Raw genomic sequence first — 12,997 nt, 5'->3', positions numbered from 1 at the left:
ACTGAAAACTCTACTTCCTATCCCGGACCCTCACTTCCTCTCCTTGGAGTTAACTAATATTAACACTTTCTTATGTATAAGGGAAAATTTTGTAGTGAAACTTTTATACTTTTAGGCAAAAAATAATCCTGACTTGCAAACTATAAGACACCTTTTTGTAGATATATTCCTTGAAATTAATTTAGAAAAGTACTTAGGATAACTAGATAGTAAGCAAAAGTGTAGGCCTATTTTTAGGGCTCCCCCCTTCTTTTGGTTATTCCTGGTCCTGTTTGCTGCCCTCAGCTATCCTAAAGTAAAAAACTATGGGTGTCTTGTTTATGAAGTTTAGCTCTTTGTTTCATCAGTGTGGGGCATTGTGTTCTCTTTTATCCTTACTCTGCTTCCTATGCTGCAAAAGCCAAAGTAGTACTAATATTACATAGTATCTTCTGGATTTCCTGGATTACAGTAAGTCACTCAGTTTTTGTAAAAGTAGTTTTTGAGGTTTATATTTTATAAGTAGAAACAGGTCAGACTAAATTCTCAGATTAGTGGTATATTAGACTATGTTATAGGAGTGTTGGTTATTCTGGAATTTACTTTGAACAGTGTAATAGATCCAAGTTATAACTGAGTATTTTCCACTTTTTTGTCTGCTGGTCCTTACTAAATTTACTATTTGTCCATTTTATGTTGAGGATAGATAGTAGGAATATTGCAGAGTTGTCTTTTCTTAACCTTTCAGTTAACCTTTTCTTAACCTATCATAGATCTGATATAGATCAGAGAACTGAAATGTAGCAAAGGTGTGGGAAATATTCTGAGAGCCAGAATGAAGTCATTTTTTTCATCTTTTGTCCCTTAATGCCTGGCACCTAGTAGGAGGCCAATAAATATTGAGCAAAATGAAACTATGTGATTGAATTGAAAACACTGTCAATACATGTGAAAGAAAAACTTGCTGTTAGAAGATAATTGAGAATTGGCTATTTCACAATGTCATCTTATATCTTACTTGTGTATACACACCACAGGTATAGATCATTGTTTCACAAACGTTTTGGTATAAGACTGCCTCATGCACTTGAGTTATGGAAGACTCAAAAAGATTTTGTTCATGTGGGATTTATCTGTTGATGTTTACAGTATTTGAAATTTTCAGTGTACTTGTTAGTTTATTTAAAATAATGATAAACTTATTACATGTTAAAATAATAACTTTTTGTTGTTGTTTGTTTTTTTTTTTTTTTTTTGAGACAGAGTCTTGCTCTGTCGCCCAGGCTGGAGTGCAGCAGCGCAATCTCGGCTCATTGCAACCTCTGCCTCCTGGGTTTAAGCAATTCTCCTGCTTCAGCCTCCCAAGTAGCTGGGACCACAGGCGCATGCCACCACACCCAGCTAATTTTTGTATTTTTAGTAGAGACTGGGTTTCACCATGTTGGCCAGGCTGGTCTCGAACTCCTGACTGCAGGTGATTCGCCTGCCTCGACCTCCCAAAGTGCTGAGATTATAGGTGTGAGCCACTGCGCCCTGCCTTTTTTGTTTTTAAGACAGGGTCTCACCCCATTGCCCAGGCTGGAGTGCAGTAGTGCAATCATAGCTCACTGCAGTCTTGACCTTTAAGGCTCAAGTGATCCTCCAACCTCAATCTCCTGAGTAGCGGGGACTACAGGTGCATGCCACCACACCTGGCTAATTAAAATTTTTTTTTCATAGAGACTGGGTCTCACTATGTTGTCCAGGCTGGTCTTGAACTCTTGGACTCAAGCAATCTTCCTGTCTTGGCCTCCCAAAATGCTGGGATTACAGGCGTGACCCACTGCACCTGGGCTTAACATTTTTAAATGAAAAATAACTAACTGTATCTCAACAATCAAAAGCAGTGAGTGGCATTGTTTGACATTTTTCAACTCTTTTTAATGTCTGGTTTAATAGAAGACATCCGGATTCTCATATCTGCTTCTGTCTGCATTCAGTCTGCTGTGATATCATATGTCATTTGGCCTTTGGAAAACTCCATTGTACATTCATAAGAGAATGAGAATAAAAAAAACAAAGTCTTAATATTATTATGGAAATAGTTTTGATTTCAAAGATGCTTCCTGAAAGAGTGTGAGAGACCCTCAAAGATCCCTGAACCACACTTTGAGAACTGGTAGTATAGATTATAAATTCAGAGTAGAAAAGAACCTTACAGGTCGTATGGTCATCTCTTCTTGAGGTCACCTTTTCTTGTAGTTGTTTCTGGTTTATGCAACTGGATGACTGAGATAAGGAATACCTCATTTGTGTTTTGTGGGATAATCGAGCTGGCTCTTGGAGATGGTGAATTTGATGTGCCTTTCAGATTTCTAAGTAAGCAGTTTGATATGTGGGTTAGAATATTAGAGGTAAAATCTGGTGTTTTGGTAGTCATTGGCATGTAGGTGGTTTTGAAAGCCTTTTGCAAGAGTGAGGTCGCCCAGCAAGAGAGTATAGTATTAGAAGCAAAAAAGTTGAAGGTCAAGTCCTCCTGAACTTTAAGGTTTAAAAGGCATATGGAGAAAGACTAGCTAGTAAAGGAGATGGAGAAAGAGAACTAGAGAAGTGGGAAAATGTATGTATTGTATATATGGAGTGTAGTGTATAGAAGTCAAGGGAAAAGAGTGCTGTTTATTTTATTTTATTTTTTTTTTTGAGAGGGAGTCTTGCTCTGTCACCCAGGCTGGAGTGCAGTGGTGTGATCTCAGCTCACTGCAACCTCCGACTCCCTGGTTCAAGCAATTCTCCTGCCTCAGCCTCCTGAGTAGCTGGGATTACAGGCACGCGTCACTGCACCCAGCCGAAAAGAGTGTTTTTAGAGAGTGGTCAATTGTAATGAAGCTGCCAGGAGGTCAAGTAGGTTGAGGATTGAAAATACCCATTAGATTTGGAGATGAAGAAGTTTTTGGTGATTTTAATGAGAGTTGTGGAGAAATGGGGATGGCAACCACATTGGAGTTGCTTGAAGAGTCAGAGTCTAAATGGACACTGAGTGTATTTAACTTTTTTTTTTTTTTTTTTTTTTGAGACTCACTCTTTCGCCAGGCTAGAGTGCAGCGGCGTGATCTCGGCTCACTACAAGCTCCGCCTCCCGGGTTCACGCCATTCTCCTGCCTCAGCCTCCCGAGTAGCTGGGACTACAGGCGCCCGCCACCACACCCATTTAATTTTTTGTATTTTTAGTAGAGACAGGGTTTCACCATGTTAGCCAGGATGGTCTTTATCTCCTGACCTCGTGATCCTTCTGCCTCGGCCTCCCAAAGTGCTGGGATTACAGGCGTGAGCCACCGCTCCCGGCCCCAATAGGCACAACATTTTTAACAAGGCAAATATGTTTGCTAAGTTGTAGCCTAATAATTAGCAGTGGTACCCCTCTAGTAATTCCCGCAAATAATCTATGTACATCATTCCCTTTTAAGAAACACTAACATTTTTTTGTGAGGTTGAAGCCATAGACCTAGTAGTCAATCTTTGCTTTGCATGGGTAGCTGAGAAATGTCTTCCCTTCTGAGTAGTTTCTGCTGTTCAGTGAATCTAGATGGCAATGTTTCATTGTTCCAATTTAACTGTTAATCACCCTGTTCCTGTCAGTGAGTGTATAAATGAGTATCCAGTAACATTTATATGTATTTCTTATACCTTTTTTTAGTGTAATCATAATTAGGCTTTTACTTGGTGATAGAGGAGTAGCATTATCTTTTACTCCAGTTTTCTGATTTATTGCACATTAATGATGACATGCTTTTATCAAATGGCTCCCATTATTTCCATGACATCATATATTTAGCTTATTATGTGATTACCTGTAGCGCTTTTCTTTGACCTATTATCAGCGGGTCAAATTTTGTGTGTGTGTTCCTTGTAGTTTATTTTACTATGTATTCTTACAGGCTACTTGCAAAATAGTATGTGAATTTCATTTCCTTATTTTTCATTTCTTTTCATTTTCTATTTTTTCAATTTCTTTTTCTCCCCCTCGTTTACTGCCATAGTGATAAATATGTTAATTGTTCCTCTTTCTTTCTTATGAGTGGTTTTGCAGCCTGGCCCTTTAACTACCTCTTCTGCTTCTGAGATCATGTTTCTTAATGCTTCTGTTGACCCATCATACCTCCTTCTTCACCATTCATCCTTCCACTGGCAGCTCTGCCTTTGATTCTCCTTTATTTTTTATGTTGTTGGTTTTTGTTTTTTGTTTGTTTGTTTGTTTTGTTTTGCTTTGAGATAGAGTCTCGCTCTGTTGCCCAGGCTGGAGTGCAGTGGCGCGATCTCGGCTCACTGCAAGCTCTGCCTCTTGGGTTCACGCCGTTCTCCTGCCTCAGCCTGCCATGAAGCTGGGACCACAGGCAACTGCCACTACGTCCGGCTAATTTTTTTGTATTTTTAGTAGAGATGGGGTTTCACCATGTTAGCCAGGATGGTCTTGATCTCCTGACCTTGTGATCCGCCTGCCTCAGCCTCCCAAAGTGCTGGGATTACAGGCGTGAGCCACTGTGCTCGGCCTATTTTTTTCTGTTTAAATGGAGCTCATAACAGCTTCTAATGCTGCCGTTTGTTCATCTGTTCATTGAAGGTTCTGTTGATCCCTAGATGGGTAAGAAGATACAGTCCTTAAGGACCACACAACCTTGTGGGGAGACTGAGACATATATGCTATTTGTAACTCTATTATAGCACTCATTATATTGTATACTAATTGTTTATGTGTATGTCTCCTCTACCTGATTGTGAGCCTTAAGTGCTCAATGAATGTTCATTGAATGAATGAATTATGTGTGATATATGTATGTGTGTATGTATATATAATGACAAGAACTGTGAAAAATGAACAGAGGCCAGCCATGGTAGCTCATGCCTGTATTCCCAGTGCATTGGGAGGCCAAGGCAGGAGGATTGCTTGAGGCCAGGATTTGAAGAACAACCTGGGCAACAAGAGAGATCTGTCTCTTAAAAAAATAAGATAAATTAGTTGGACGTGGTGGTGCATGCCTGTAGTCCTACCAACACAGGAGGCTGAGGCAGGTGGATCGCTTGAGCCCACGAGTTTCAGGCTACAGTGAGCCATGATTGCACCACTGTATTCTAGCCTGGGTGACAGAGCAAGACCGTGTCTCTAAAAAAGAAAAGAAAAAGAAAAGGAAAAAATGAAGAGAGTACTATAGGAAACAGAGAAGTACTAATTGAAGTACTAATTTTATTAAGAGCCAGTTTGGGAAAGATTTATAGGAGATGACATTAGAGTTTGGCTTTGAAGGGCATTCTTGCCAGATAAAAATTAGGAAAAGACAATGTGGAGATAATGAAATTTTCTGGATATTCAGAGAGTGTACTCTAGATACACCTATTTGACAGGAAAGTAGTTACACAGTTTTGCTTAAAAAACAAAAATAAAAAGGTGAGACTGTAAATTAATGTTGTGAAGGTCTCCAAGTGTCCATCATGCTAAGGAGTTTGGAGCTCTATGCCATAAATGATAGTCACTGAAGAGTTATAAAATCAGAATTGCTAGGTTCTGTTTTAGAACAATAACTTTGATTGCAGTATGGAGAATGGATTTAGGAGCAGGATAATTTAGGAAGCTTTTACCATAATTTAAGCTAAAGATGATGCTTTGAACAGAGGCAAGGGGAAGAAAGAAATAAATTAGAGAAACATCTTAATTTTTTTTTTACAAACAGCTTTATGTATGAGGCATATTTTACATATAATAGAGAAACAAAGGTATAAATGATATGGTAACTAAGTATATGATGGAATGTGGGAGAGATAGGAATGTCAAACATGAATTGGATGCATGTTAATCCAATTTATTAAGAGTACAAGAAGAAAATTTTGAAGATAGATAATGAATTTATTTGGTTTTGAACATGAAAAATTTGAGGTGCCAATGGTACTTGGTGACAGACATCTAATAGACTGAAAACTTGCATCTAGAGCTCAGAAATAGATCTGGGGAAGAAATACAACATTTAGGAAATAGTTAAAGCCATGAAAGTATGTGAGGTTGCCTGGGGAGAAGGAGCTAGAGAACAAGAGGCCCAGGAAAAAGCCTTGGAAATGTTAACCATTGATGAATTAGACAGAAGTAGAGAACCCATCAGGAGTTAAGAGAGGTAAGAGAAAAAAACAATCAAGAGGCAAGGGAAGCAGGAGAAATATGTTTTACAAATCCCAAGAGTAGTGAGAGTTTTAAGGTGGAAGTTTAAGATCCCAAATATTAATAACTTAGTGTTGTATGCCTGTTGACTGGAAAATTGTATTACTAGAATGTAGGCATATTTCCTAGGTTTTCTAAACAGATAAAATTCTTTGTAATGTTTAGATTTTTCTAAGACTTTCGTAAGAATAAGCCTGTAAATCAGAAAAAAAAATAGCTTTTTAGACTATGCTCCAATTTTTGGTTTAAAAAACATAGACTTTTTAGTTGAAGGACTGTTTATAATAAAGTGAAAGAGAAAAGCAACATTTTATCAGTGGGCTTAAAAAAAAACATTTTCTGATGACCAGAGAAAACCCTGCACATATCTCTGAGAGGAACTGTCATTCATTTTGGGGTATTTTCTGTATTCTCTCTCTTAAAAACAGCACATTTCTTAACACTTTTTTTGTAGTATATTTGAGATTTATTTCCAGTATGCTACAAAAAATGTGTTAAGAAATATATGTCCCAGCTACTTGGGAGGCTGAGGCAGGAGAATGGCATGAACCTGGGAGGTGGAGCTTGCAGTGAGCCAAGATCGCGCCACTGCACTACAGCCTGGGCGACAGAGTGAGACTCTGTCTCAAAAAATATATGTATATATATATATATATATATATATATATATATATATATGAATGTAAGAAATACAAGAAATGAAATACAGGAAATGAATTTCAAATATATTTTTCATTAATAGCTTTTTTCTCTCTAAGTACATGATTTAGAGGTTTGAAATGAATGATACTATTTTGTTGGATCCTCTTTTTCTGTGGGTTTTTATCTTTTATTTTTCCCCCGTAAGGAAACTCAAATAAAGGGAAATTTGTTCTAAGACTTCAGAGAGGCCTCAAAGAATGCAAGAGCAGAAAATGAGGTACTAGCATTATGGGAACTGGAAAATTGTCAAGAACAAGACCACTTTTTCCTTTTCTTTGGGGCCACTTTTTTTTATTTGTTTTTCTTTGATCTTCCTCTTTGTTTTTCATTGTATTTTTCAGCTTGGCTCCTTATAGGTCATGTTCAGTTGCTTATCCTTTCAATTCCAAAACTCTGCAGTCTGTTTTTCCGGGGACTGGATAGGATGCTTTTGAGTCACTTCCTTAGTCCTTATCCAGTCAGCTAGAGCTAGGGTGAGGGGCAGGTCTTTGTGGATCACAGTAGTAGGTAGGGGTAATTCCCTAGAGAAAAGGACTATGGGACTATGGGTGATTGATATCTTTAGTATTTACACAGCTTCATTTAACAAAGCTTTTTGGGAACATTTTGAAGGCATAATTTGTGATCAGTTGTTTTGTGCTTAGTGGGAAGGTGGCCTTTTTGACTTTTTTTTTTTTTTTTTTTTGAGAAGGAGTCTCGCTCTTTCGCCCAGGCCGGAGTGCAGTGGCGCTACCTCGGCTCACTGCAAGCTCCGCCTCCCGGGTTCACGCCATTCTCCTGCCTCAGCCTCCTGGGATTACAGGCGCCCGCCACCGCGCCTGGCTAATTTTTTGTATTTTTAGTAGAGACGGGGTCTCACCGTGTTAGCCAAGATGGTCTCGATCTCCTGACATCGTGATCCGCCCGCCTCGGCCTCCCAAAGTGCTGGGATTACAGGCGTGAGCCACCGTGCCCGGCCGCCTTTTTGACTTTAGAAGAATGTTAGAGTTGAAGGAAGATAAACATGATAAATGCTGAGTTCAGGCTAGAGGTTATTCTTTCTGGATGAGGGGAGAGAGATGAGTATGAGCAGAGATACACAGAGGACCTCAGCCAAATTGGTAATAATTTATTCCTTAAACCGAGAGGTAGCTACATGGGTGTTTATTATATTATTTCTTATACCACTTGATGGGAAGAAGAAAGCTATTTGCAGATAATTGAAGATCATTTAAATTTAGACTTTGGCAGACTGTAAGCCTCAGAAAATAAAGCAGTCCAAAAGGCTATTGAAGGCTTAGGATATTACTGTACACTACCGTAGACTTTATAAACACTGTGCACTTAGGCTACACTAAGTTGATTAAAAAATCTTTCTTCAGTTATAACCTTAGTTTACTGTAACTTTTTTTACTTTATAAACTTTAATTTTTTAAAACTTTTTGACTCTTGTAATAATTCTTAGCTTAAAACAAATATATAGCTGTACAGCAATAGTTTATATCCTTATTCTGTAAGCTTTTGTTCAATTTAAATTTTTATGTTTATACTTTTTATACTTTAAAAATATTTTTGTCTATAAAAATATATATATTTTATAAAATAAGTATAAAATATGTGTTTTTATTTTTAGTAAATAGGAGCACACTCTATAATAACAATAAAAAGTATGGTATAGTAAATCCTAGGCGATAGAAATTTTTCAGCTCCAATATAGTTTTAAGGGACCACTATCATATATGTGGTTTGTGTTGACCAAAACATCATTGCGTGGTGCATGACTATACAGAGAACTTTGGCTGTCTTCCATTATGGAAGTAGAATGTTGTGACAAGCTTATTACTATATAACAGAATGCTTAACTTTATCTTTTAAATTAAAAAAATTTAAATTGACACAATTGTTGTACATATTCATGGAGCAATAGTGATGTTTTGATACAATGTGTAGTGATCAGATCAGGGTAATTAGCACATCCATCATCTCAAATATTTATCACTTGTTTGTGTTGGGGACATTCAGTATCTTGTCTTCTGTCTACTTGAAAATATACAATATGTTCTCGTTAACTATGGCCATCCTACAGTGCTATAGAACACTAGAACTTATTCCTTCTATCTAACTGTAATTTTGTATCCTTTAACAAATCTCTCCTAAGTCCCCTTAACCCCCCTCCCAGTCCCTACTAACCTCTGTTCTACTTTTCTATGAGAAGAGCTCTTCTATGAGCTTCTGTATAGGAGTGAGAACATGCTGTGTTTAACTTTCTGTTTCCTGGCTTATTGACTTAACATAACGTCCTCCAGGCTCATCCATGTTGTTGTAAATGACATAATTTTTTTCTTTTTAAGGCTGAATGGTATTCCATTGTGCATATATATTTTTTCTTTTTTATGGAAATGTGAATAGTTTTTACTTAAAATTTATTTTGCCTAATATAATTGTGACCTCCCGTGTTCTCATTTGGTTACTGTTTACATGCAGTTTCTATTTTCAGCCTGCTAAGTTCAGTCTATTTTTGTCATTAGATCTAAAGTGAGTCTCTTATAGGCAGGATATAGTTCCATATTTTCTTCATCTATTCGTCTGTTGTCGGACACTTGGGTTGATTCCATTTCTTGGTTATTGTGAATAATGCTGCTATAAACATGGAAGTGCAGATATCTCTTCAGTATACCGATTTTCTTTCCCTTGGATAAATATGCAGTAGTGGGATTGCTGGATCATATGACAGTTCTATTTGTAATTTTATGAGTAATCTCCATACTGTTTTCCACAGTGGATATACTAGTTTACATTCCCACCAATAGTATATAAGAGTTCCTTTTTCTGTATATCCTTGTTAGCATTTGTTGTTGTCTTTTTGGTAATAGCCATTCTAACTGGAGTGAGATGATATCTTATTGTGGTATTCATTTGCATTTCCCTGATGATTAGTGATGTTGAGCTTTTTAAAACCATGTTTCTTGACCATTTGTGTTTGCCCATTTTTGATTAGATTATTTGGGGTGTTTTTTTTGCTCTTAAATTGTTTGAGTTCTGTATGTTCTAGATATAAATTCCCTGTCAGATGAGTAGCTTGCAAATATTTTCTCCAATTTTGTAGGTTGTTTTTTCATTCTGTTGATTGTTTCCTTTGCTGTGCAGAAGCTTTTTAGGTTGATATAATGCCATTTGTTAATTTTTGCTTTTGTTATTTGTGCTTTTGGGGGTCTTGTTCATAAAATCTTTTACCAGACCAGTGCCCTGAGCTGTTTCCCTTATATTTTCTTCTAATTGTTTTATAGTTTTGGGTTCTTATATTTAAGTCTTTAATCCCTTTCAAGTTGATTTTTGTGTAACGTGAGAGATGGGGGTCTGTTTTCATTCTTCTGCATATGGATATTCAGTTTTCCCAGCACTATTTATAGAAGAGACTATCCCCAGTGAATGTTCTTGGCACCATTGTAAAAAATCAGTTGGCTATAAATACATGGATGTTCTCTATTCTGTTCCATTGGTCTATATGTCTGATTTTATGGCAGTACTATGCTGTTTTGGTTACTGTAGCTTTGTAGTATATTTTGAAATCTGGTAGTGTGATGCCACCAGGTTTGTTTTTTTTGCTCAGGATTGCTTTGGCAATTTGGTGTCTTTTGTGGTTCCATATGGATTTCAGGATTGTTTTTTCTATTTCTGTGAAGAATACCATTGGTATTTTGATAGGGATTGTATTGAACCTGTAGATCACTTTGGGTTGTATGGTCATTTTAACAATATTAATTTTTCCAGTTCATGAACACAGGATGTTTTTCTTTTTTGTGTGTTTTCTTTAACTTTTTTCATCAGTGTTTTACAGTTTCCTTTGTAGAGATTTTTTACCTCCTTGGATAAACTTATTCCTAGGCAGATTTTTTTTTTTTTGTAGTTACTGTGGATGGGATTGTTTTCTTGATTTCTTTTTAAGGTAGTTCATTATTTATGTATAGAATCACTACTGATTTTTGTATGTTGATTTTGTATCCTACAAATTTACTGAATTCATTTATTAGTTCAAAGTGTTTTTTTGGTGGAGTCTTTGGGATTTCCTATATGTATGATTATATTGTCTGAAAACAGGGACTATTTGACTTCTTCCTTTGCAATTTGGATGCCCTTTATTTCTTTCTCTTGCCTAATTACTGTGGCTAAGGTTTCCAGAACTATGTTGAACAAAAGTGGTGGAAGTAGGTATCCTTGTCTTGTTTCAGATCTTAGAGGAAAAGCTCATTCATGGATTATTAGGTTAAGAATACTTGTACTAGATTGTGAGATTGTAGAGGTCAGAACCGTTTCTCTCTCTTTCTCTCTCTCTCTCTCTGTCTCTCAGTTTTTTCATCTGTAAGGACCATTTCTTCTTTTTAAATTTTTTTAATAACACACAATGCTTTGCACAAAGTAGGTACTCAAAAAACATTGTTAGCACAAGCTGTTGATGTGCAAGTTTACTCTCCTCATTCTTAGTCTTAAAAGACAAATATTATTACATTGAGTTAAAAAATTCTATTTTCTATATACAATATACGTTTAAAAGAAAGTGGTCCAGAAAGCTTAGAATTAAAAGGATAGGGCAGATTCAATATAGCAATGTTTTCTTTTTATTAATAGCATGCAAAGTAGAATTAAATACTAAAACACATTTCTCTAGGGATAAACATAGTCATTTTTTATTGATGAAATGTAAAATCCATTGACAGCATAACCATGAACTTTTATATACCAAATAATAATATCAAGTTATTTAGAAGTTAAATATTTTAGAAATATGAAATGGACAAAAATTCAGTAGTTCCGGTGAATTTTTGTCCATCTCTTAATTCTTGGCAAATTAAATAGACAGAAGATAATGCACAAATGTCCAACAAATAAATAAATACAAATTTCCCATATGACTGTAGAATAAAGTTATTGTCATGATATCTCTAAAACATTTAACTGGGAAGGTGCTTTCATTATTCCCCAAGCCGTTTGACTTGGTAAACACTTAAAAGTGGTTGGGAAAAAGGCCTTATGCAAATTGAGATTTATACTTTAAAGATAGGAAACCTTTTGATAGATTATTTTATTATTATAAGTAAGTTTTTTATTGCACTTTTTTCACTAATTCAATTTTCAGTTTCTACAAAAATGGTGATTTAAAAAATGTATTCTTACATAAAGAACAGACCAACTTAAATACATTATATTTAAAATATTCACTTAACAGGGCATGGGATAACCAAAGATTTTGAAAGAGAGATTATTGGCAAATTCAGGTGCTTCATGAGAATAGGTGTCATAAAACTGATTTAAAAATGTAATTATAGGCTGCATGTGGTGGCTCACACCCATGATCCCAGCACTTTGGGAGGCTGAGGTGGGAGGATCTCTTGAACCCAGGAGTTTGAGGCCAGCCTGGACGACATAGTGAGACCTCATCTCTATAAAAATAAAAAAAAAAATTAGCCGGGCATGGTGGCGTGCACCTGTAGTCTCAGCTACTTGGGAGGTTGAGGTGGGAGGAACACCTGAGCCCAGGAGGTTGAGGCTGCAGTGAGCCCTGTGCACTACTACACTCCAGCCTGGGTGACAGAGTGACACCTTGTCTCTTAAAAAAGCCTCAAAAACTAGAATTATAAACCTAAAACGGCATAATTCATGTTATCTGAAAATCCTTTGAAGTATAATATACATTGAAAAAGCACATAAATGTGCAAGTTGATGAAGTCTCTTAAACTGAACGTAGCCTTGAAATCAGCACCCAAATCCGTGAATATTAGCAGTACCTCAGAAGCACTTCCTTGCTCCAATTTCAGCCACCTCTCTAGCCACTTCAAGGGTGATGACTATCCTCACTTCTAGCACTATAGATTCCTTTTGCCTATTTTATACTTTATTTAATGGAACTATATGGTACATACTCTTGTTTCTGGCATTCTTCACAACATGTTTGTGATATTCAACTATCTTTTTGCATGTAGTTGTAATTCATTCTCGTTATTAGTGGGGGATACTCTATAGTATGAAGTTTTACATAAATGTCATACTTCTAATATTTAGTAATTTATATTAAAGATGATTGCCCATTAATAGGGTATTTATTTTGAAGCAGATAAATTTTCTCTTGTTTACTCATTTGTACTGTCTCAGCCTTAGTGT

General features: G+C 36.4%; 1 protein-coding gene across 5 annotated transcripts in view; it reads left to right on the top strand.

Moving 5' to 3' along the window:
* CEP350 (centrosomal protein 350) overlaps positions 1-12,997 on the top strand; it is a 175,956-nt gene that overhangs the window by 15,370 nt on the left and 147,589 nt on the right. The gene's annotated exons all lie outside the window — the stretch shown is intronic.

This window comes from Nomascus leucogenys, chromosome 12 (assembly GCF_006542625.1).
Source record: "Nomascus leucogenys isolate Asia chromosome 12, Asia_NLE_v1, whole genome shotgun sequence".
Classification (NCBI taxonomy): domain Eukaryota; kingdom Metazoa; phylum Chordata; class Mammalia; order Primates; family Hylobatidae; genus Nomascus; species Nomascus leucogenys.
This window is presented reverse-complemented; position numbering and strand designations above follow the sequence as displayed.